The following is a 25,189-nucleotide window of genomic DNA, read 5'->3' on the forward strand; positions in this document are numbered from 1 at the left end:
TGCAGCGTCCTCTTAAACACAGAATTTTAAGTGACCATAATGTATTTGATGACATACTAAATTCGATCAGCTTGGATTTTTTCATTATGTCATTTCAACCGAGTTTTACCTCTTATTAATCTATAATTAGCACGTTGGCTTCGAATATGATGTATTTCAGCGTGGCACCTCGTTAGATGTGGTTCCGCTCTGCAAAGAAGAAAATTCTGGAGACGGAAAAGAGACAAATGGGACAGAGAAAGAAAAAGGAGGATTCATTTGTTGGTTTTGGCCAACAGCTTTTTCGTGAGCGTCCAAGCAGTCAAGCATGCGACTTTGTTATTGATTTTTAAATCTCGCTTCAGCTCAAAGTACCAGCGCGCAGCTAAGAGCCAAGCCTCATCGCTGCGGCTCCTCGGTGAGGCCGAGCGCGGCGACCCCAGGGCCGCCTCGGCTCTCCCAGCGCCCCGGCGCTGCCTGCGGAGCCCCCGCCCGCCGCCGCGGCGCTCCGGGAGGCCCGGGCGGCCGGGGGGGAGGCGGCGGCGCGGCCCTGCCGCTGCAGGGCCGGGATCACAGCTGCGTGTGCAGGATGAGGCCCGTGCGCCGCGCCGGGCCACGGTGCTGCCGGCTGCCCCGGGGCACTTGCAGCCTCCGCTCCGCGCCCCCCCCCGCGGCGCGGCGCGGCACGGCGCCGCCCCCGCCGCCAGGCCGGCTGCCCGCTGCCGGGGAGCGCCCGCGGGCACTTCCCCAGCCCCGCGGCGCCCGGCTGTGCCGGGGAAGGGCCCCCGCGGCCGGGGCGCCCCGCCTGCCGCGCGCGCCGGGCCTCCCTGCGGCGGCCGCCCTGGGGCCCGGCTGCGCCGCCGCGGCCCGACCCGCAGCGCCTGCCCGCCCGCCCGCCCGCGCTTCCCGGCTCCTCGGGTCCCGCCGCCCCCGAGGCCTTGTTTACGAGGCCGTCTCCAGAGTTTTGCCATGCACTGTGCAAGCCGCGGGGAATGACATTACTGCTGCTGTGAGCCCTGAAGGGCGATCCGAGGAGAAGTGCCGTCACCCCCAGCCAGCCGGGCCCTGCTGGGGAAGTGAGCGCCTGGCAGGAGAGCTCCTTTGAGCTCCGGGCTTCCCTAGCCAGGTGCCTCACTTGGCGATGTGGCAATGCAAGGGAATAAATTATGATTTGAGCGGCGAGATTAAAGGTGCTCCCGCCCAGTCTCCTGCTATTATTTGGGAGATGAGAGCCCTTTGTCTGGGCTGCCCATCCCCAGCCATACTTAATGTAGTAACTTGACTTGGGCTCAAGAAAGCCAGTGCCTGCACATTGAAGTGATTGTAGAAGTCAAAGCAAATATCTGTAATACCCACTGCAGTTCAGAGGGTGCTAGCATATTTTCAGAGAGCGGATGATTAGAGCGGTAAGGATTATTTGGGGGTCTTTCATTTTTTAAAAAATGTTGGCCTAGATGAGACCACGTTTGCTTACAGGCTAGCAGCTACTTTGTTGAGAGGGCTAGAAAAGCAAAGATAACTAGACCTGGGTATAAAGTTTCAAAGGGACCGGACTGAACAAAAAAATATTTAGAGGAGAGGTGACAAAAGCCACAGAACTGCCAGCAAATGCCAGAACAACCGAAAAAACAACTTTGTCAGTACTGTACTTGTAATGTGAACCAGATTGCCACAGAAAACAAAACAGGTCATAGGCTAGGGAGCAGCCTAGGTAGCAGTCTACCCTTTCTGTCGGTGATTCCCTTGATGGCATGTAACATGCCACACAGCTACAGTCCCAATCTTCCACCTTCCCTTTTTCCTTTTCTCCTCAAATTTCTGTACAAGAGGTTACTGGCATGGTGAAGGGAGGGAACCTGTCAACTCATCTGACATCGTGGTGGGGCAGTTGCACAGCCTCTTATCCCCACCACCCAGAATGGATTTGGGCTGCTCTACTCATTTCTTACCATGCAAGCCTGGTAATTCTATCTTTCTTTAACATTTTCCAACACAGCACATGATAATTCTGCTGTTCTCCATTACCTTGCTCCTCTAATAAGTCAAGCCCACATTATCATTGTCCTGTGGAAAAAGTGCATGTGATCATGTAATTAAAGCATGCCTAATCCTGAGCTCACACAAGGAACTGAATTTGGGTTGCACATGTAACTTCACATTGGGCATTTTCTAGCTTTTGAATGACCCACTTCACAACCTTAATGTTCTTTTAACTTAAGGATATGTTTGTGAGAAAGATCTTCATGTAAACTAAAGCAAAATAAGCAATCTGACGTTTCATATATAAAGTTTTTTGAAACAGGTTATCCATAGTTTGGATTTGTGTCATAAGATCAGAAGTGTGTCTGCTATTTGAATTCTGGCAGACATAGGATCTAAACATCTTTTTTCCAATTCAGGTTCAGATAAAGCCAAAGTCTTGTGAAAATGGCTTGAGACACAACATGGTTATCACTCAGTCTCCAAGACCTTGTCTTCCCCACCAGAGAATTAGAATGCCACTTTTTCAGTTGCCACGTTAAAATGGTTATGGTTTGATGGTACATTCCGTCAGAAAACCATCAACTTCAGTCTCGAACCAGTAAGGTTTTTGCTCTATAACAGACTTTTTAACAGATGTATACAGTTCCCACAAAGGATAAGACATCCGTGAAGTCTTTAGTATACAGATCCCATGAACTACGCAAGGCTGGTGTCACTGAGAAACCTACAGACCTCTCTGGTTCCCCAAAGTAACACTGACTTTAACAAGCTAGAACTTAGTCTCTCAATGGGTTCTTTTGCCCTTTCAAGTCCCAAGCAATTCTACGTTTAGGCTGGTCAGATCTACACTGTAGTACTATGTAAAACTTCAAACTGGTTGTAGGTTATGGGTTGACTGACTGCTGTGTACACACCATAGTGTTTTCCTGGCCCTAGTCCCCCAGTCCATCAGCACAGGGACCTAGATGGAGTTTATTGCATTTCCCTGCGGCCTGGGGACTTGGGTTTGTCCTTCCCCAAGTAGGATGAATGCTTGGGCGACCAACTCTTACCCTGGTGAGGCATAAGGATAGCGCATGTATTCAGTCTTATGAGCTTGAACGGTGTTCTGGATCCATCAAAGGCACATTTTCTACTTCTCTTTGAACCAAATTTATAAGGCTACCTTTGCAATATGCCTATTATGTGATGCTGACATTGTTACACAAATGGTAACACTTCTGGTTTGTAAATTTATCTTTTTTATACTGTATATTTCCAAGAACTACTTAAGGTGCCTTTATAGCCACCCATCACCAAATTGTCTGAATACAGCTCTGTGGTAATCGGCTGTATGTAAATACTTACTTTTTTACAATCAAATTATATATGGGTCAGGTAAAACTTAAGCAAGGTCAGACACCAAATAACATTTCAAAATAGTTTTATCTGAAAGCATCCATGGCAGAAAATAATCAGATTGGCTGCCTCCAGACAGTCAAAGCTCATGCTCATGTTTCCTGAGTATTTTAAAACTGCAGAGTTGAAAATTAATCTAAAGGTTTTTAATGAAAATTTCTTTTCCCCGTGAATTACTAAGTAAATCAGTAAGCTAAGTAACTTTTCATAGCCTGCTGATGAACAACCCCTCCCCCCCAAATAACCACCAAATGAAAATGACTTTTTTCATATCTTACAGAAAAACACATTTGGGGGCATTTTGCAAGGGTTGATTGTGACATGGAGCACAGTTATTGTATAAGTTACACAAAAGTGAGAGCTCATCTTTCAGGTAAAAAACCCACAGATCTTTATCACTTGACCTAAAGAGAAGATTCCTCTACTGAAGACAGAAAAACCTTATGTTGTCTTTTTACGTATTTTCACATGATTGTAGATGACTGAGCTAAAGCTTCATGAGTAGTTCCTACTCCTAAACTGGAAGTTCTCACCTTGTGGCTAAGATACACTAGTTGATCATCTGCAAGGTGCTTGTCTGTTGTAAATGTGAAGGAAAGTGTAAGATGGCTTTGCTTAAGCCAAATATTGTTACTTACTGGAGGATAAATTACTTCTGTTCATTCTACAGATATTATAAATGAGATATGAACTGCTACTTAATTACTGATTAAGAAACCTTTTAATTTTTCTTTATTATGATCCCACACATTTTTTTCAAGGATTTTGAACCAGGCACACATTCTGAAGAACAGCCACAAATCATATTTTAATTGAAGAACTAGGAAATAGTGTTCAACATACACTGTTTTGAATAAGAGCAATTTGCTTATGATCTAAGCCTCAATACAGCTGGATTGTTTTTGTCTAAATGTTGCCAAAAAAGTATGCAGCTTTTCGGAACAAACATATTTTGAATGTCCAGAGCATGCTAATGGACTGAATAAGCGATAGTTTTTTTCCATATCATTGCTCTTTGTTAAGCAGACAAACTTGCAGGCCTTAGGCAGCTATGTGGCAAAGGAAAGTAGCTATAGCTTTTTTAATACATCTGGTATTTTTACGCTTAGAAGTAAAATCCTTAGATCCATGAATCAAGAGAAAGAGGAAGAAAAATCTTTTATGCTTTATTGTATACTAGGAAAGGTAGATGGAGATGTCATGAGGAGACACAGAATAATGGTTTGATTAGAGCCCAAGGCATGACTAAGGTGATTTGGACTCAACAACTTGTTCTTCAGTGGGCTTTCTGTCTGTATCACTTTGTGAAGTCACCTTGGCCTACAAACTCATGCTACTTGATTTGAGAGGGAGACACATGACATCTGAAAACATACAGACCAGTTCCTCAACTGTTCAGTGGGAAGGCTGGCACATTCTCACCTGAGGAGCATAGTATGGATGCATGGTTGAGAGACTGCAAGGTGCTTATGTACTGAAGTGGAAACGTTCACCAGCACCTTCGATGTCTGTGTGCTGCATGTGCGATGAAGACTATGTAGGCAGAAGTCTGCTTGAATTCAAGTGAGAGCCAGGTGAATGATTAGTCAAAGTCATGCCTAGGATAACTGATTGAACAATAGCAGCAGGGTTGACCCTACATTTATGGCTTTGAGAAAACTGCTTATGGAAATCAATAATTTTGACTGTGCAGCAAGTGCTGGATTGGGCCAGTTCTTATACAGGTGTGAATTGACTCTTCTCTTTCATAGTAACAGCAGCTGAGATCTGACCCTGGATATTTATACTATAAAAAAATTTCTATTTTGTAGATATGAAGTCTATTTAAAATAATTTTCAAAGCATTCAAGAGACCAACTGCTGCTAGCTGTTTAGAGGGTTGGAGTAATTATGCCCATGTACTGCACAATATAAAGCACTTATGACTACTATATGGATTGTTTTATTGGGGGGGGGGCTCGTCATTTGAAAAGGAAAAATAAGCACCTATTCTGTTCTCTCTTTGCCTGCTACAAAACCCATAGAAATCAAGGGACTGTTGCCATTGATTTTGTGTGGGCTGTCTTTTAGACCCTATGTATGCTACTGTAAACTGGCAGGGGAGAAGGGGTGTGGTTAAAGGGAAGGGAGGCAAGGAGGGGAGTTAAAACACAGGAAAAGAATAGAGCCTTTTGTCTATTAATTAGAGTTTATGCAGCTTGTGGAAAGCGATGTTCCTCCAGCACTGGATCTCTTTGCTCCACTATTTCATTTTTACATCCCCCATATTAGTTCTTTCCAGATCAATGTAATGCAAATGAGCTGTGCACTGTACAGCACCAACATCTTGGCCAGTCTCATGCGCAGGAAAAGCATTGCATTGAACAAGCTTCTTTAGGGGCAAAAATGCTTTTTATTTCTCTGACTGATGTCCGCTCTCCCTGAAGTGTATTGTCTGGCAGGAACACCTACGCATACCATAAGAACTCTTCTCTGAGTTACTCAACAATATGTTATTGTTTGTTGTCTTTGGAGAGGCAGGACCTGTTGGAACCGTGCCGTTTTCCTGATGAAGCCCTGCCAACATGCCTCAGCTGAAGCTGGAAGGGCTCACTGGACAGTCCCCGTTCATTCCCATGTCCATTTTCTCCTGGTTACACCCACCAGAAGACAGTGACAATTGGTTGCAATTAGAGAGGAAAAGTGCCATTGTATTTGACACTGGGCTGGACTCCGGAGCTGCTGTTCAGTCACTGGGTGTGTCTCAAACTGCTGGGTGACCTCGGGTAAGCCGTTTGAGACTCAGACTTGTGATCAGTTTATGACAATTTAACAAGCTATTGTGTCTCAGTTGAACAGCAGTAACTGTCCTTGTGTGCACTCTTACCCAGGGTAAACACAGGGTGATGTGATCCAAAGTGTAGTTACACGAGCAAATTAAACCAGTGCAACTAATTGCATTGCTATGAGATTGTATCCCTGATAAGGGAACTAATCTGGTGTAAAACATGGATGGGGCTTTTTTTTCTTTTTTGGCTGGCTTGCTTTTAACCTTTGTTGGTTCTCCAGCACAGGCCACCCTACAGGAATATAGGTTTTGGTGTCAATACTGGGCATACAATGGCAGTGATGCCTTTAGTGAAAGGTCAAGTTACTTTGCCCTAACTGTGCAGTATGGGCATCAACTGGTACTTGAAGATATTTCAATGTGGTAGTGAGTCTGGACTATTAGATCCAAATCAGCAAAGCACTTAAAAAAACCTCTATGGATCAGTGCCTTTGCTCCCCATGTAAAAGCAGAGGGGCAAATCTGTCCTATTCTCTGTCCAGATTCTAAGCTATATAGTGCAGATGCTCTCACTCCATGTCGGTACAGAGTCCAACACAGTGATGCACTGATCTTATGTGAGGTCTGAGCACAAATAATAACAATTACAAGAGTAGCAGAGGGAGTCGTGTGATCATTTGTCAGTGGACACAAGCAGAAGACAGCAATCAACTTTGGGTTCATATGCTTTGTTCACTGCCAATTAGCTCCAACCTCAAAATAGTGATAAAGGTGTAATCCAACCCCTGCTGAACCCCCTTTCACTGCTTAACTTCCATCAGTAGGACTTTTTATCATTATTTTAAGTGCTATTTTTATAAATTAATGACTTTGGTACAGAAACATTCTCTCAATAGTAGAGTAACATGAGGTATTTTTATTTCACATTACACATACACTTCCTATTCTTAAGGCAGTATTTTACTCTAGTTTTCTATTCCTTTTGGTGGACAGACAAAGTGATACATGTATATTTATCTATGTGAGTTAAGGATGACATAGAACCTACTTGCCAGCACAATGAAGGGTGAAGTCAAGGAAAGAACTCATAGAGGAGAAGTCAGGCATCTGCCACCATAAAGAGGGGCCAGCCCCTCATGGGCAGCAAGGTTATGTCTCAGAAAATGGGGAAGACAGAGCCCAACCACCACTGGCTTGGGAGAATAAGCCACTTGTTGCAGAAAAGGCTGTACATTTTTAACACGTAGCTTTAATTTCATGTCTGCAAGTCTGCTGAGTTGATATGCATTAGCTCTAGAGAAACTGTCCTTTACTTAACTGGTTTGCATGCAAAAGAAAAGTATTTAAAATGTGTTCCTAGGTGCTGATTAATGACAGGTATGTGTTGGTTCTTGTAATTGTGATTACGTTTTACCATGACAGTAAATTCTGGAGCAAAAAGCCTGTGTGAGGAGAGGTATCTGAATGGGTCACAGTCAGGCTGCCACCCAACTCCTCTGTTGAGAGCTTCACACCAGTATCTTCCATGTCTCTGAAGTGCTTTCTCTTCTAATGTAGCAGCTACTAGCTGGCAATTTAATTTCTGTCTATAGAAAATGAGTCCAGCTGGCTCTGCTTCCTCTCCCTTGAGAAATTCTTCAAGGTTCTAGGTTCCCACAGCCAGGCTTCCATGGCTTCAAAGGCATAATTTGGCACATGCCCATTGGGCATACCTTTGTCAAAGCACACATACAAAATTTCGCTGTTGATGATTTGTGCCCCAGGGAAACTTCCACTCCAAGGTGAAATTACTTCTTTCCAAATGCCATGCTTGAACTATGTAAGCATACATGCTTTAACATAATGATAGTGACTTCTAAATGCAAAGATATAGCTTCTGATTTACAGCTAGCATTCCCACCACAGATTACCTCTTAAAATATCTGAAGGTGAACTGTTATAGCAAGAGCTGTTTACCCTAGATTCTGCCTCATTACAAATCATCCTTGCACATTATGCCAGTGGAGCAATAAAACGACCTTCTGTCAGCCCTTACAGAGTGGCAGACAGACTGATATGCTCAGATTCCTAATTACTCCTTATTCAGACAACCATGGTGCTCATGTCTAACCTCCTAAACAAGCCACACCTTTTTGCTACCGCACAAGTACTCTTTTTCTTCCCCACCATGCACAACTTTTTATGATGGAGGAATACTGAATGCCAAGTATGTAGTGCTCCTTCATGGAAAGAAGCTGTGTCAGGTTTGTTCTCCAAATTAGACACCCAAGCAACCTATGTAGTGGCTCTCTTCTGTGAGAGCTGTTCTCAAATCTTCTTATCTCTCAAGCTCACTCCCTTTGAGTCTTTTCTGAGGCACACAATTAAGGTTACCTGAGCACCATTAAAAGAGATGGCACTCCAAGTCCATCCTAACAGTGGTAACATGGATGCAGATGTAAAGACAGATGATGGTAGAAGGGAAAAGAAGAGTTATCTTCAGAGTATCACAGATGCTCTTGTGAAAGATTTGACAGTGCACTGTGTCCCAATACATAAGAACTGGTACTTGTGTCACTTGACTTCTACTGTCCCAGAGCAGTATCTTTAGGCTGACTGGTTGTCTCGGCTCCTACTTCTGTCAATGGAAAAAGAAACACAGGCTGAATTATTTTTCAGGGATATCTAACTTAGATTCCTTTCTTAGGATATGATGACTTCCTCTCTGGAAGGGAACATATCTGTAAAGGGAGCTTAGACAACTGAGTTATCCTACATACCTAACTCTTAGACAGCTAGATCTGAGGAGACGACTCTCATCAAAGCAGATGAAACAAGATACTCAGAGAATAGCTCTATGGGGAAAATGATGATGTTTAAAAAAAATCCATCTGAGACTGCCTACCTCTGTGTCTGGCACCCTACAGATTTTCTTCTGTGCCTAGGTCATGAAGGACCAGAATAGCTTGCAATCAGAGCAATTTCGATTTTCAATTACAGCTGAGGGTTTAGGTGTCTAAGCCACCTTTGACGATGAGGCATAAACACCTACACACTGGATCTAGAGGCAGGTTCTTCTCACAGAAGGACGCTGCTCTGCAGCTCGCCTCACACTTTGATCTCACAGACCCTGAACCTCTTGTCCTGCACAGCACTAGCGTATTCTTGGGCTCATTCCTTAGAACTGGTTTAAGCTTCAGGAGAGTTTCTTTTACTGAAGAATGAGTGGTGTCAGTGTTGCTATCTATTAATGCATATTGTATTTGCAATAATTTTTGTACACATGGCTGGATGGTATATATACCCTTTTGATTCATTACAACATAATGAATCTAATTCATTACAACAGGATTCCATTCATTACAACACACTTAGTTTTCTCAACACCGAGTAGATGTGTCTGTAGCCTTCCCTTTAGTCTGTTTCACTGCCTATAATACTACTACTACTAATATTCCTTGCTTTGGCACAGATCACCACCAATCAGAGCTTGTTCTGGTTAGGAAGCTAAGCTACTGATGGAGTCAGGCCTTTCATGGATGCGGTTCTTACTATTTACAAAGAACATGCAAACTTGTGTTTCTCTGTAGATGAAATCCAATCACCGAAGACAGTATCTTTGCTTATAGCATCATACTATTTCTTTCAGTATCCCTGATAAGCTCTCCCTTTAGGCATTTACCCCTACATATCTTCCTTCTAGCCATTGTGTCTAAAACTTACTTCTCTCACCTTTTCAGTTATCTTGTTTTCCTGTACGTGCATACACACAAATACACCCTTACCCAAAGCAATAACTAGCAGTATCTTCTGCCCGCACTATTCAAGATTAGGGTGTACTGTTGCCCTGCTTGCATCACCTCATCAAATAACTTACTTGACTCTATTATCTCACTTGAAGGGTGGTGGTTACCTTCACCAGCTTCAATGACTCTCCTCTCAGTCCTCAGCAATAATACATCATGTTCACCTTGCCTTTGCCCTTACAGGGTTTTCTACTTGTGTATCTTTCATTTATCTCTGTATTGCTTTACTTGACATTAAAATAAACAATGGAAGTGCTGGGGCTACATTCGCCTCTCATTCACACTGTTCCACAATTGTCTAACTCCACAAATACTAGATAGTGAAGATACATTTGATACTGGTTTGATATTTGGTACTACTATAAATGAATGAAGAGTCAGAGCCAGATTTTTGTCTATCAAACAATCATCTCTAGAATTAGGCAAATCATGCTCTGCAAATTGTGCTTTCACAATTAGGAAGATATTGAACACTAAAGCTCTTAGCTGTTTCACCTGTCAGACAACATTCAATGGCCAAAAGCCATGCTAACAGGGATTAACTCATGTGATAGACTTTCTTTGGGGTGAACTACAAAGAAACATATGGATCAGTATGACCCACCCCTCTGTTACATGTATGGTGATGCAGGTTTTTTACAACAGAATAACATCTTTGTGATACCTAGGTTGTCAAAAAAGACAATTATAGTCATTGTTTATGCATTAGGGAAGCCTTATCCTAAATCTGGCACCATATGGGGGTGAAAAGAGCAGCTGCTGACATTTCATGATAATTATTATGATGTAGCTGCAGATATGACTCAGCATGATGAGTCTGACAACAAAAAGGAAGGGAAAGAAAGGCAAAGCAGCACAGGCAGGTTTCAAATGTCACTGCAAGGCACCAACCCGAATGCATTTCAACTTTCAACATGCACAGAGTGGGAGAGCTCCTTACCGGCTCCAATCAAAAAAGCCTGAACACAGCTCTAGACCATGTTGTGTGTGTGTTGGAATCCAAGAGAGGAAAATAATTAATAACTGCCTAGGAAGAGTTTTGGACTATTTTCCCCCATCATGTTTGTGAAAAATAAAATTAAGCCAAGCAAAACCGTGCAAGTGGCCCCCCTCAGCATTTTTACCCCCACTCTGAAGCACTAGCTCTACAGCACAGGTCATCACTTTTCAGTGAGTTTAGAGTTCAGCTGATTCCTTTTGATCAGAAGATAACAGAGATATCTTGCTTCATCCATGCAGCCCCATTGGTATTATTCGGCTTCCCTGAGTTCTTTCACCAGGCCGCTGCCTTCTCTACTTTCAATATATCTATTCCCTTCCTACGGTGTCTACAGGAAATCTTATTGATTGGCTTGGTTGATGGCCTTTTCAGTGTTTTACTCTCTGGACGTTCTTGGAATGCTGATTTCCCAAGGAAGAAAGGCTCTCTCTCCATATTCATCTGTAATGCGGATATGCTTTCAGGGCACGGTCACAGATGGATCGCTGTGACAGAATGACAATACTCTCATATTCAGGGAAGTGACAGACTATTACTCTAGGTGGCCAAAGCCAAGTTCTGATGCTCTGTTCTGGAGCATTTTAGCCTATGATTAGACCTGGCAACCAATAATAGTTGTATTTACTTCTTAAATATGTACTCTGTATACCTTGTGTCAATCCCAGCCTTTTCATCTGGAGGATAACATCCTTTCTTATGCAGGAATTCAAGGGACATATGGTCTAACCTCTGACATGACAAGAAGCACATCCATTAGAAAACCAAAATGCAAGTGCTTCCTTCACAGGTTGCTCATTTTGGCCGTAGATGAGGCTGTTCAAGCAGTGCCTGTCTTAAGGCTGATTCACACATAATTTTATTACAGATCTGTTCACAGAATCACAGAATGGTTGAGGTTGGAAGGGACCTCTGGAGATTATCTAGTCTGCCTCCCCTGCTCAAGCAGGGTCACCTAGAGCACATTGCCCAAGATTGTGTCCAGATGGCTTTTGGCCGTCTCTAAGGATGGAGACTCCACAACCTCTCTGGGCAACTTGTTCCAGTGCTCAGTCTCCCTCACAGTAAAGAAGTTTTTCCTTAGGTTCAGATGGAACTGCCTATGTTTCAGTTTGTGCCCATCTCCTGTCCCTGGGCACCACTGAAAAGAGTCTGGCCCCATCCTCCTTTCAGATACTTATACATGTTGGTAAGATCTCCCCGCAGTCTTCTCTTCTCCAGGCTGAGGAGTCCCAGCTCCCTCAGCCTTTCCTTATATGAGAGGTGCTTCAGTCCCTTAATCATCTTAGTAGCCCTTCACTGGACTTGCTCCATGTCTCTCTTGTGTTGAGGAGCCTGGAACTGGACACAGTACTCCAGATGCAGCCTCACCAGGACTGAGTAGTGGGGGACGATCACCTCCTTCGATCTGGTGGCAACACTCTTCCTAATGCAACCCAGGATACCGTTGGCCTTCCTGGCCACAAGGGCACATTGCTGACTCATGGTCAACTTGTTGTCCACCAGGACTCCCAGGTCTTTCTCCACAGAGCTGCTTTCCAGCAGGTCAACCCCCAACTGGTAGTCATGCATGGGGTTATTCCTCCCTAGGTGCAGGACTCTGCACTTCCCTTTATTGAACTTCATGAGGTTCCCTCTGCCCATCTCTCCAGCCTGTCAAGGTCCCTCTGAATGGCAGCGCAGCCCCCTGGGGTATCATCCACTCTTCCCCATTTTGTATCATCAGCAAACTTGCTGAGGGTGCACTTTGTCCCTTCGTCCAGGTCATTGATAAATAAGTTGAAGAGGATTGGACCCAATATGTGGGACCCAGTATGTCCCTGGGGGACACCGCTAGCTACAGGCCTCCAACTAGACTGTGCACTACTGAGCACAACCCTCTGAGCTCTGCCACTCAGCCAGTTCTCAATCCACCTTACTCTCCACTCATCTAGCCCACACTTCCTGAGCTTGCCTATGGGGAGACAGCGTCAAAAGCCTTACTGAAGTCAAGGTAGACAACATCCACTACTCTCCCCTCATCTATCCAGCCAGCCAGTCATTCCATCATAGAAGGCTGTCAGGTTGATCAAGCAGGATTTCCCCTTTGTGAATCCATGCTACTCCTGGTTACCTTTTTATCCTTCCTTCATATACTTGGAGATCGTGTCCGGGATGAGCTGCTCCATCACCTTTCCAGGGATGGAGATGAGGCTGACTGGCCTGTAGTTCCCTGGGTCCTCCTTCTTGCCCTTTCTGAAGACTGGAGTGACGCTGGCTTTCTTCCAGTCCTCAGGCACCTCTCCTGATCTCCATGACCTTTCAAAGATGATTGAGAGTGGCCTAGCAATGACATCTGCCAGCTCCCTCAGCACTCATGGGTGCATCCTATCAGGGCCTATAGTCCTGTGGATGTCAAGTTTGCTTAAATGATCTCTAACCTGATCCTCCCCCACCAAGGGAAAGTCTTCCTTTCTTCAGACTTTCTCCCTGGTCTCCAGGGTCTGCGAGTCCTGAGGGCTGGTCTTAGGAGTAAAGACTAAAGCAAAGAAGGCATTCAGTATGTCTGCCTTCTCTGTATCCTTCATCACTAGGGCCTCTGCCCCATTCAGCAGTGGGCCCACATTTTCCCTGGTCTTCCTTTTGTTGCTGATGTATTTAAATCTTGACATCCCTCGCCAAGTTAAACTCCAAAAGGCCTTGGCCTTCTTAGTCGCATCCCTGAATACTTGGATGACGTCCCTATGTTTGTCCCAAGTGGCCTGTCCCTGCTTCCACCTTCTGTACACTTGACTGCCCCCCAACCTTCCCTGTTTGTTAGTACAAGGTCCAGCAGCTGCTCGTGGGCTCCTCTATCACCTATGTCAGAAACTTACCATCAGTGCTCTCCATTTAGGTCACACATTCATCATGTGATAGAAGCATGCCTGAATTTAGGATGGATGCAATTCCTGTCCTGTAATGGTGTGGATGCCACAGGCAAAAATGATGCTAAGACCAAGCTGCTGGCCATCTTTTGGCCTATTTAGGCAGCTTCCAACTCATTGCCTGCTTGTGACCGAGGACCCTTGTGAAGGATGTGGCAGCACAGCATAGCTAATTGGTTGGATAAATTATTCTGGCAGTTGGAAGCTGACCCAGAGTACACTGGTTGGACATTCCTCCTGTATTCTAAAAAAATATATATATATATATATATATATATATAAATCAATTTAATAACAAACTGAGGCCCCCAATTGATCTGTAGGTACATACTAAGTTTTTTAAAACATTGCAAGGATTTGGTGTGTGTCACAATCTTTTCTGTCTCAATTTAAAATACAATTTCTGCTGTTTTGGCTATTTTTGTGGGTTCTTCCATATCTCAAATATTCTGTTTCCTTCTGATATGAGATGGATTCTCAAATACAAATTAGGAACCTGACTCCCCAAATTTCTGTCATGCCAATTTGAAAAGATATCATTACACAGCTAATAAATACATTTCAATAATTTTTCTGCCCACTTTTGGTTGTGTAGGAGGGCAGTGAAGCTAAAGAGTCTATGACCTGTGCTCTTACAGTAGACAAGTGAATATTTATGTGTTTATAATGGATACATGTTCAAGGTTCAGCATTGCTATCTGTACCTATTATTACTGTTGTGTTATCATTATTATTATTTTGCCCTGTGGCAGAGACCCCCATCAGGATCAAGGTCCTTTTGTATTAGAATCTGCATAAAGAAAATGAGAGGCCTTGCTCCCATGTTAATCACCTCTATTCATGCTACAGAAACACAGGGAAGATAGGCCATGTAATTCTCTTTGCACCTATCTGGTCTGGACCAGTGTGTGAAAACTATGTGGTGCTTCTTCTTTCTCATGTTCTCTAAAATCTTCAAATGATTGAGGAGAACAGGTAGAATGGCAAGTTGATGGCAGCATCCAACCAGGTTAGTGATTTAGTGTGTGCAGGCACAATGTTTTCTTCAAGGCACATTCCTTTATGACTGCTGAGACTTCCTTTCTCTTCTAAGAGAGTTCAACAATACAAAGAACTTCCAACGAAGAGGTGCATTTTACTTGTGAAGTAGCCTCTGAATTTACAGTGCTGGAAGCCAGAAATGGAAGGTACTTACTAGCTGAACCAGCTCTGGGTAACTGTTCACCACGTTCTTTGGAGAATATGGCTATGGAAGAATACACCTCTTTTTGTATGGATTTGACTTGTGTACATGCTCTACTGATAGCCCTTTAATGACTGGACTTTTTGTCTAATGTATTCTTGCACAACATTGAAATCTCTTGTCTGTAAAGTCTGGGTATCGTATGAGTTGACTGACATCAGTGATTTTTTTTGGAGAGAATTCTCTGCAATTCAGGACAAGGGATGTGGTTGCCTCATTGGTACTGAAAGTTTAGAGCTATATAGATATGGAGAGTTTTCATGTTGTGTGATGTGTTGCAACCAGCTGGTGCTTTGTTGTTCTTCTGGAGCATCTCTCCTGAGATGCTAACCAGTTTTGGTGCATAAATACAATGAACATAATTTTTCTTGCAGAGAAGTAATATGTGATTCTAATTTAACATACACAGTCTAGATAATTCCTCTCTTACTGTTGGCAAACCAGTGATTTCCTTCACAATAAGATGGCATCCATCGTGCAATCAAATGACCATTACTTACTGGAAAGGCCATTTAGATAAAGCTGTGACATGCACCGTAGAACTGTTAACTGAGAGCAGAAAAGCATTTACGTCTGAGGTGGGTGTCATGAATAACTGCTGAGTTGCATTATCTGTCCATGAGGATTATTGCTTCATTTATTTCTTAATCTTTAGTGTGATCTATTATACTGAATGGGAAAAAATTACAATGCACTGGTTATAAAACCCTGTACGTTTCTAACATAGGCAAGATCCTGGATTGTTGCTGGGTAACACAGCCTGTTGGGCCAGTGAAACTGATTTGAATAATACATAAAATTTTCACTGACCTTGGGTACTACAGACAAAACAGTTGCAATATCTTAACTGACCCTTCATTCTCAGCATGGTCTGATTCGACCTGGTCTCCACAGGCTACAGTGAGAGAACTGTGTTCGTTGCAGCCATGGTTAGAAGAGACAGCTGTTTTCCAGCTGAGATGTTGCAATCATGATTTAGATGCCAAAGCAGAAAAAGTTGTTTTTTAGCAACAATGGTGGCAAAAACTATCCTTCTAACAAATATATGGTATTATTCCTCAATTCATTTTTAAGGTATTATGTTTCTCTTCCTACTTAACAGTATACAGAAGGAAGCAATAAAACTTGCATCATAGATCTGAAGAGTAGTTTTTGTGCTATGCCCTCATGCTCGTCTAGGTGAAAATAAGGAGCAGGAGGCTATGTCAAGAACATGTGTTCTTGAACATGGCTCCATGAAAATACTCAGAATTTCTGGTCAGATCCTCTCTGCTTTTTGTGCGCCCATTCTAGGCAATGTGACAGTGTGTTTACGTACTGGTTATATCACCACTGGAGACAGAATGTCCTATGGGGCTCCTCCAATAGGGGGATGATTTGTTGGTTTAGCAATCATTAACTCATCTTTATTTTTTTTAACACAAATTAAATTTGGCAGTAGAGTAGGCTCATGCTGCTTGGAGTGGCAGCTCCTTGGCAGCTGTTTATACTCTCTGGTTAGGTCCCCTGTGCAACCAACGCATGGGCTTCAGCAATTGTTTGGAGTGCTTCAGCTGGCTTGTAATCACACATATCTTTCCAGAGCTGTACTGACAGGTAGCTAAAAGACCTCTCAGAAAACAACATCTAGGGTTTTCACTAAAACCACTAATGTATATATTAGCTAAGTTATTTGCAACTGGAAGTAAGCAGCTGGACACCATATAGGCATGTATCTAATCATCTAGTAAAACAAGAATTTTAAAAACAGAGACCATATTTAGGTACATGCAAGTAATTTTATTTTAGGATGAGATCATTAGTCTTCATTGATTTCTGAGGCATTGGTGGGAAGGTATCTGTAAAATTCAAAAGGCTGCTGACAACATCAGTCAAAACCTACTGTGTGCTGTGTTATTTGCTTGGGAATCTGCTCTATTAGGATGCCTTGTGCTTGGAATCAGATCACTTTAATTGTTATCATATGTAATTACCAGCCACATAATCATGTCTGCCCAATGTTTAACAGTGTTTGTTTTTCAGACTTCTTTCCTGAGGCACGAACTCTTTGTGGATTACTTAAGTGACCTTTTTAATATCCAAAGGAAAACTAAATTTTTCACAAACTGGACATCACAGTGATCCTACATGTAAACAATAGAGTGCGTGATGTTAAACCAACATTGTAATCTGACTTTCCCCAAAGTTTCAGAACTCATTATAAAATGCTATTTAGCTATAAAAGCAGCAATGGAACCTTTTGTTCTAACCATGTAAAAGCAAACAGGCAGATCTGCCTTATAGTCACATTGTTTTGAATGAATTTACTCTACGTTTTTGCTAATGTAACTGGCTCAGCAAGTTTCCAGGAGATAAAATATAGTAAGCTATAGAATGGAAGAGGGGGGAGTAGGCTTCCAGTTGTTAATTATTGTCATTATTTGGTAGAAGCAGAAAGTATTTGAAGAAATGTTGTGGTTCTAATTATTTAACAGTGAGGTACACTTTTATGCCACCATGTAATTCAAAGAATACGTGATGGTATTATTTTCATGAGTAGTCACTGTCATTATTTACTAAACCAAGATTAGTTCCTTTCTTCACTGAATTTTACCTTAGGTTTGTATCTAACAGATAGGGGCTGTTCTCTGTCTAGCAACTTTCAGTGTTGCAAGACAAATTGTATTGTAGACTTTGTCACACTTTCTAAATGTCTGATAAACGTCTTCTTTCATAACATCCCTTAAAGTATGATTAAACAATGATAATTCACATCTTTAGAAGACAGTTCTTAATAAGCAATTGTCTAAATGAGTAATTGAATATGAATTAAGAAACAAAATAAACTCTGGAGTCCAAATGTAATTCAACCTTGCAAAATGCTGCTTGATCTCTACCTCAGGCAAATAGGACAGAAAGACGTTTTTCATTTCTCATGACACCGGGTGATGAGGAAATGTTGGCTCTGGTAAGTTTGCACAGATTCATATTCATAGAATATGATTAATTTGCCTGCTCATATGTCTTTACATTGTCTCCAGTTATTCTCATATTAAACACAAAATTCTGTGTTTGGCTAAAGTTGTCTTCCAAAAGCCATTTACTCTTGGTGTAATGAGATCATAAAAAGGATCTGGTATACCCTTCGATATTTTTTTCCAACAGATAAGCAGCTTTATTTTTAAGAAGGCACCTTGCTTTCAGTTTAAGTTTATTTGGTTTTAAGTTTCCAACCACTGGTTCTTCTGCTAGATGGAAAAGTCCTCTCTTATCTGATATTTCCTTCCTGTGAATTACTTATGCATGCAACTCACCTCTTCCTATCTTCTTTCTGATAAACTAAATGGATGGAACGCATTCATTTTTTTACTATCCTTTCAAAAATTTAGTGGTTCTGTCCTGTATCATTCCCAATTTCTGTTTGACTGCCCTGTCTTCATCATTGTATACCATCCTGCCAAACTCATGCCATCCACAGATTTTTTTTAGGGATATGTTTACATGACCATTGATGAAATTGCTAAAGAATATTAGGCCTTGTTCAGAACCCAAGGGAACCTCAATTCAATCTCAAATCCCAGCTGATGCCTAGTTTTTTGAAATGTGTCAGCCAGTTTTTAATCCATTTGATACATGCTTTATTGCTATTGCACAATGCTAAAATCATAATAGTATGTCAGTTCTGTGAATATTAATTTAACCCTTCCTTCCACCCGGTTTCTTCTGTGTTAATGAAGTATCCGAATGTCTTTAAAATAGCATAAGGGTCATTAAAGAAGTCCCATAAGACTTAGTTGTATATCTGGCACTTTCCCCACATCAGGATGCAACAGCAAATAGTTTCCCAGTGTATTGCTTTTTTTTTTTTTTTTTTTTTTTTTTTTTTTGCGTAGGTTGGATACCTACTGCACTAAGCTGATACCTGTAGAGGATCTGATAATGTAAATATTTAACTGTATGAATTAAATGTGAATTATCTTTCAGTCTTCACTTTGATGTGAACAAAATATTGTAGCATCTACCCAAAAAGTATGAAAGAAAAAAACAATAACAGCTCACACAGACAACGACAGTATTACATTTTAAACTGTGGCTCTGAATTTCAAAGCATGATGAGTTTAGTGTCTCATACTAAAAGCTTATCCATTGTAAGTGCTAAAACCAGCATATGTACTATTGAAATCAAGAGCCTATGTTGTTGGTATTCTTCAAGTTACATAATTGAATGAGACATGCATAACCAATTTAACTATAATGTAATGACAAGGAAATTAGCTTCTCCAAGCCTTGACTATTCAGTATGCTTAATGTACCTAGAGCTCCAAAATATATGTATTTATTACCAAACCTTGTGGATAAACAGAATTAAATCGGCCTTGAGAAAACCTGCTGATAACAGGATTCTGTAGCTGGTATTCCAATAAGTTGTTTACAGTATAACTACTATATGGTATTGTACCTAGAGTCTGAAAGACATTAAATATAAGACTAAGTTAATAATGCTGAAAAACTGAGTCTTGTAGCTAACATAAATTAGTACTAACAGCATGTACAACATAAATATGCCATAACGCAGTTTAACTACTATGTAATTAGCATAACAGTATTAGGCTAGTACAAAAAGTGCTGTGAGGAAGTAGATGTTAATAGGGCAGAAGTCAGCATATTTCCATGACCTTGCTGAAGATATTACAGTTTCTAAGATTCTGCGGAGAAAGTGAGGAATCATTATGGTATCTCTGAGTGCAAGACTTCTTCGTTTCACTCTGATTTGACTTACTGGACAAGGAAAGGGTGATTGTTTTGGTTGGTTTTTTCACATGCATATATCTAGCAGCTCCTCTCTGGTTACTGATCTGACGAAAACACTTAGATAAACACATGATTTCCTCATAGTTTAACAAGGTGAATTAGGAAAAACTGTGGGGGAAAAAGGTATTTTAACCTAGAAGGCATTTCAGGGCTTAGCAAAAATCTTCACTCTGTCCAGTAACAAATCCCTTTTTGACAGCAGTAACCTCAAAAGTGGACATCGGGCAGATCCAATGACTCCTGAACTCTAGAGGACATTGATGCTCTTCAACTTTGAAGATAATTAAGGTTATTGTTGCAAACATTTGGGATATGGACTATAAATCAGGTGATGGCTCTTGATCATTTTCTTCCAGATGACTAATACAAATGGGGTTTTGTAAAACAGAAGCCTCCCCACCTCCCTCAAATAATAATTACAAAAATCCAACAAAACAAACCGCTGGCTAAATTCCGCATTCATATACATGTGCAATTTCTCCTTTGTAATCAATGAGAAACTTCTGTATACACCCTAGGGCAGAATCTGGCTCATTATATGTAACACTTTAACATTAATTTAGGATGATTAATGATCAAGTCAGCATCTGTGTATTATTTGTGAATTCTATTCTACCACTGCTTAACTTCATATTATTATTTTTAAATTTACAGCTGCTGTGGAAAATGACCAGAAAACTACAGTCTGAGAAAACCCATCCATCATCTTCAGGCAGTTTTCCAATCTGTTAACTTTAGCTGCTACTAATAAGTCCAGGAAAAGCAATTATTATGATGTTTCACAGAATAGCTTCCAGAGATCATACGATGTAAACTGCTGTCGGGCAACATTTCTTGTAAGGAAGTGGCCTTCTTTTCTTCAGTAAGCAACTTTGTCCAAAGCAAGTGTGATAAAAATTGAGTTAGAGACCCAGACCCTTAGCTGTTGGAAATGGGGATTGACCGTAGTTACTGTGCCAATTTGCACCTTCCAAAGATTTGAATCACTGTGTTTTGTAAAGCACTTGCTTGTGGGTTTACTGAGTGTGCAGTCTCTTTCAATAAGGGAGAGAGTTATGGAATGGGATCGAGATATCCTTGCTAACACAGTATATCATGGAATGCCAAATCAGGCATCTGGCCTTGACTTCAGATTTGCTTCCAGAAAGTGATATTTTATCTACTATTTAACATACATAATCAGCAATGTGAAACAAGCCAAAACTCAGTGCACTAGCATCTCTAGTTTGTTTCTTGCCTTTCTGAGGCCCTTAATAAAACTGATCGCTGCCTGTTGTAATGCAGCAGGCTGCTACCTGCCATCAGTCCCCCTGTCAGTACCCTTGTACATGGCAGTCGCCTGCATTTTTTTGGTACTGTGTCTCAGCAGCATGTGGACAGAGGGAGCTGCCAGTGGTGAGCATCACTACGAAGGTGTTAACTGGCCTGGAGAGAAGGAGGCCCCTCCAAAGTTATAATGAAGCATTATTGGGCAACACAGATATCCATTGGTGGATATCCATTAGAAGGAGAGAGGCCAGCGGAGGAACTCAGCTGAGGTCCACATACAGACAGCTTCTTCTAAGAGAAGGGGAAACCAAAGGAGTAGGGGATTGAAGGAATGGTATATGGTTTATCTAGGACTGTGTTTACTATAGCCTGATTTCTATCAGGAGGGACAGATAGTGAGGCACTGAGAAGGAAAACATGATAAATGCTTTATGATAACAAACTTATATATTGACAAAGCTCTACTTTGGGACCTTGGAGCCAAAGCATTTAGGATGACTGAGATCATCTGTGGTGGCAGCTCACCAAGCCTCACTGATTAGTTTCAGGGGCTGATTAATATCATATCTGCTTATTGAAAGCTCCTTGCTACTAGTTCCTGGCCATTCTTCACATGTCCTCACAAGGAGGTGTTAGCTCATGAGTAACTTTGGAATCAATTCCGTCTGTCACTGCTAGACTCCTTGATCTTGATGACCATTGTTACTGGCAGATGATATTCAGCATACTTCCAGATTCCCATCTACCTCATCAGACTGCATGATTTATTGTTTCAATTGCACTTCTGTAGAATATTATAGGTCGTCTTGGTGTGTTTGGATTTCTGATTGCAAACTTGTTTTCTGAACCTTGAAAAAAATTGACACTAAGAGGAAAGCATAGTCTGGATTGCTTCTGAAAACTTCAGATTTATGTGCTAGATCTTCCTCCATAATATGCAATCTGAGCCTAGATACCCATTTGCTTCGCAAGCAAAAATCTTGGTGTTGAGTACCATCATTAAGTTTTTTGCTAAGACAAATAAGATCAAGGGGTTCATGGTATGATTATAATACTTGTTTGGCAATTGGTTCTTTTCTTGACTAAATTCTGGACATCCATATGTTGGGAGGTTAGAAACTATAATTTGCCTTGCTTAAGAGAAACGATTAAGTGAATCGATATTTGCTTTAAGTCATCAAAGCTGTTTTGGCCCACAGGTGTATATATATATGTATATATCTGTAGTCTTAAAATATGTATAAGCATTCATCCTAATATATATGTGCATTGCTCACATGCATTATATGAATATGTGTACCTTTATTCCTTCATAAATATATGTAAAAATTCCTCCTTCTATATATCTCCACATACGTTTATACACATTCCTCCTGCATATGTCCTCTTGGCCTTAATTGCAGATTGATGGGTGCCAGCAAACAATCTGGTTCTGACATCTAATAAGAGGATTAGATATATTGCTGAAAGATCAACAGTTGGTGTTTGGGACTTCATGGCTCCCTGAACACCATGAAACTGAGTGGGTGGAAAGGCTGCTCTTGCTGTAAGACTTACCTTAGTTACATGTACTTTGTTCACTTGGGCAACAGTTCTACTGTAGTAAGATGCAAGTTTGTTAAAAACTGTTATTTTCTCTTGCACAGGGGGAATAAGGGCTTCCTTCTTATTAAAAATTTTAGCTTCATGTGAACTATTGTGGGGTTTTAGTGATATAAAGTCTTAAAATGTGATAATGAAATACTGAGCAGAAAACATTTAATGTTTGATTCCTGATAGCATTATGCTATCTGTAATGATGATAATGATAAAAATAAAAATGGCATTTCTTATTTGTCAGATACACTGTAACACAGAAGGTCCGACAGTCAGATGACTTCTAGGCAAGAAACTAGCATAGGCCTGCAGAACTGAAAAAATGCTACTTGCTTACTATCTGGTATAGCAGAAGATTCTTTCAATTAAATATGTAAATTAAGATGGGTATGAGCAACAAATATCAAGTTTCAAGTCATGCTGTGCCATTAGTTTGAAGCCAGAACTCATCTTTGGTTTCCTAGAGACATCCATGTGCAAATTAAAGGCAAGAGAATGACTGGTCTTTCTGGTACTAGCCTGTTATGTTATTCTACAGCAATGTGCTCAGTCTGGAAAATACATACCAATAATGAATATGTTTTTTCATCAAGATATTCATTTTCTTGTATAAGACCATCTTGTTTCCTAGATCTTTTTACACCTATTACTCAGTTTATGTGCACAATAGGACTTGTAATAGTTCTGTATCTCTTCTTAAAGTGAAAAGTCAAAGGGAAAAAAGGAGTTCTTATGTCTAAGTGTTTGAAACTGACTATGGTCTAGACGCCATTAAAGCACAAGTGTAACAGCACATGTTTAAAAAAATAAATAGTAGATGTAGGATACAACATTCCAGACACAGCAGAGAACGTTCAAATTCATATAAGCCTTCTGGCTTAGTTTATACTTCTTGAAAGATACTGGAAAACTGGTGGCATTTTTCAGTTTTGTACTTTGCAACTTGTTGAGGTCCCCGAATGTGTTTCTTATACTGTTCCTTTGTAGTCATCGGGTTATTGGAACAGATGTGTGAATGAAAATAAATCTCAATTCTGCATTGCTTATGGGGCTTGGTTCAAAGATGATTGATTGTCATCCATAGAAGGATCTCACCCAAGTCTCTTCCATACTTCTGATCACATCATTAATGAAGACATTTTGATCACTTTGGTCTTTTACCTACCATCTGAAGAGGAATAATGATCCTGCCTTTGAAAAATGTTTTGAAACTGACAGTGATGTAGATATTAATCACTGTTACAACTTCTTAGAAACAGTAAGAAATGAAATACCATTTAACTGAAAGACTGTGTTTTATTATATTTACAACAATGGAATTGGAATATAACCTTTTTATTTAAAAAAATCAAGCCACAGATTAAGTTTTGATTGCATTATTTTGTACTGAAAATAAGAATAATGGAAGCAATTAAATTTTCATAGTCCTGCTCTCACACAAACACTTTCCATGGTGAGCCTGTTTATGCAACTGAGTGTGCCATACAATTGTTTTTATTACCTTCTTATAAAACAGCCTGTATAAAACACTTTCTTTTTGATTGTTTCTTTGCGTATTGTTGAGTGTGTTTGCATTCTAAAGGGCTTTGCTCATTAAAGCAATTACTGTAAACTTGCCATAGTTTGTTGCTTTTTTTTCCCCTTCTCACTCTGAGCACTAGAAATATCCATGAAGAGCTCTTGCCCAGTCAGGATGCTCTGTATCTACCAAGGCTAGCAGCGGCAAGCTGCGTTCTGAGATTTTCTGTAGCTGGATCATCAAAGCAGCAGTGAGCCTGAAGGAGGGAAAATCGTAGCTGAACTCTGCCTGCTCTAACAGCCCCTTCCCTCCCTCTTTTTGACAAAAACACAAGAAAAGCAGAGATTTCTAAACACAAACTTTGCCACGTGAAGGGAGGAAATACAACAAAGGTGGACAGGTCTGACATGGGGCAAGATTTTGTTTGATTTGATGGCTTTTGTGGGTTTCAGTGGGGTAGGGCCATTTTTTACCTCTTCTCCGATGGGATCACCCCCTACCCATATTTATCATTCACTTAATCACATGGAAGGAACCTCCAGTCTCTCCCCAAAGTACTTCAGGTATCCTTGCTCAGCTGGTGAGAAGTAACATATGTATAATACCTGATACACCTTCAGCAATTTGCTTCCTCCTGGTTGTGGGAGATAAAGAGAGAGAACTTTTCTCTCTAGAGTCACAGCTGGGTTGGTATGGCTACAAGCTGACCCTCACATGGGTGGAAGCCTATGCTGTGGAAAGATAGATGATAAAAGTCTCTAATATTTTTCCTTAAATCAACTTAACAAAACCTTCTTAGAAAAATGAAGACTTGCAGGTGGAGGAACCTACTGAAGATTACAAATAAAGGTGGCAGGGAACAGAGATGGCTGGGAGCTTTCTTACGAAATGTCCCCAGATCATAAAGTGCTGATTTGTCAAACCCTGAACTCGCCATGGGAATGTAAATGCTGGTG

At 41.2% G+C, this 25,189-nt stretch overlaps 1 long non-coding RNA gene across 6 annotated transcripts in view; it reads left to right on the forward strand.

Moving 5' to 3' along the window:
- LOC112982838 (uncharacterized) overlaps positions 1-24,331 on the forward strand; it is a 43,601-nt gene extending 19,270 nt beyond the window's left edge. For 5 of the 6 annotated variants that reach the window (XR_003259073.2, XR_010387662.1, XR_010387663.1 and 2 more), the window contains 3 exons: positions 17,940-18,005; positions 20,049-20,137; positions 20,504-24,331. This is a non-coding gene — a long non-coding RNA (uncharacterized LOC112982838). The remainder of the gene's footprint in view (positions 1-17,939; positions 18,006-20,048; positions 20,138-20,503) is intronic. The other variant, XR_003259072.2, reaches the window with a different exon arrangement.
- The last annotated feature ends 858 nt before the right edge of the window (positions 24,332-25,189 follow it).

The sequence above is a fragment of the Dromaius novaehollandiae genome, chromosome 2 (genome assembly GCF_036370855.1).
Source record: "Dromaius novaehollandiae isolate bDroNov1 chromosome 2, bDroNov1.hap1, whole genome shotgun sequence".
Lineage (NCBI taxonomy): Eukaryota > Metazoa > Chordata > Aves > Casuariiformes > Dromaiidae > Dromaius > Dromaius novaehollandiae.